Source organism: Thermobia domestica, chromosome 8 (genome assembly GCF_964235325.1).
Source record: "Thermobia domestica chromosome 8, izTheDome1.hap1.1, whole genome shotgun sequence".
Lineage (NCBI taxonomy): Eukaryota > Metazoa > Arthropoda > Insecta > Zygentoma > Lepismatidae > Thermobia > Thermobia domestica.
In genome coordinates, this window is record NC_137461.1 from 27,433,519 (window position 1) to 27,434,853 (window position 1,335).

Sequence of the window (1,335 nt, forward strand, 5' to 3'; positions counted from 1 at the left end):
GATTTATTATCACCTAAATGGATCTCGTTTTCTGTGAATACCACTCTTCTTTTCTTGTTCGTTATTTTATTTAGTTCATATACTACCGGTCCTACACTCCTTGGACACACGAGTCTTGGATCCTATCACTCTAGGACACTCGGCTCTGGGTTTCTACGATCTCACCAATAAACAGCCAAATATCTGAGAAGAACTTATAGAGGAGCCAGCGAGAGAAGGTTTCTGACAGCTCGCAGCGGGGTTGCCACTACCCATAAGTCAAGGGCTTTTCCGGTGCATCTATCAATTAATCTATCAATTAATGGTGTAAGACAGAGTGACCGTGGTTGGTAACACTAGTACCAAAGCAGGGGCTGCATTATCCCTCCGCATGGACCATGCAAGAAACGTCAGAGACCATCTCTTGTTGACCCTACTATAGTACTTGAGACTGTATTTATAATTACTGTACCTAGGTACATAAGAGAGATTTTACAACAAGAGGTGATTGGAAAGTCCAAAACATTCCCTTGTACCATTTTATTCTCTACCGTAAAGAAGAATTTTACAATATTCATATTGGTTTAATATAATTCTGTTTATTGAACTACGAAAAAAAGTAATTAGACTTTTTATTTAAAAACAAAAACAGGACTTATATTTTTGTTCATTACAAGAAGTTATTGTTATAGTTTTTACACTGTATGTACACTGCTCTAATTTTCTTCAGTGTTTCCTTAGGATTCCATAAAATAAAGACAATCTTCTCTAACAAATGAGGCTACCAAGGTGAAAAATGTTAAACCCTCATCTTCCATGATATTTATTATTTATTTATCAACACAACAGGTATTACTGCCCAATTACAGTGTCTACATGTGAACTTAAATACATAATGTTACAGTATAATGTAAAACTTGAATACAAAAAAGTAAATTATAATGAACCTGATGCTTGAACACAGAATATTAAAGTAATACATTTAACTTTCTTTTTTAACAGAACACTCAATATTAGTTTTTTTTTAATGACTTTTCTGAACAATGAAATATATCTACATCTTCATAATCTTTAATGATTTTATGATTTTATTGTATTTAAATATGTAGCACAAATTCTCCATGTAGGTGACATATTCAGTGCATTTATACGTGTCTTTCTGCAGTATAATAGGCCTCTATTTCCCTTGCGGGTTTTGAGGGTTGGAATCTGGATCATTTTTTTTTCAATTGTCTCTATACAGTCTATTTTTTGTGCAAAAGTCTGTGTAACAAAATGAGGTCGTTCAACGTCCGTCTTTATTCAAGTGTCTGTAGTGAAAAAGTTATCAAGTAAATGATCATACGGTTCATATTT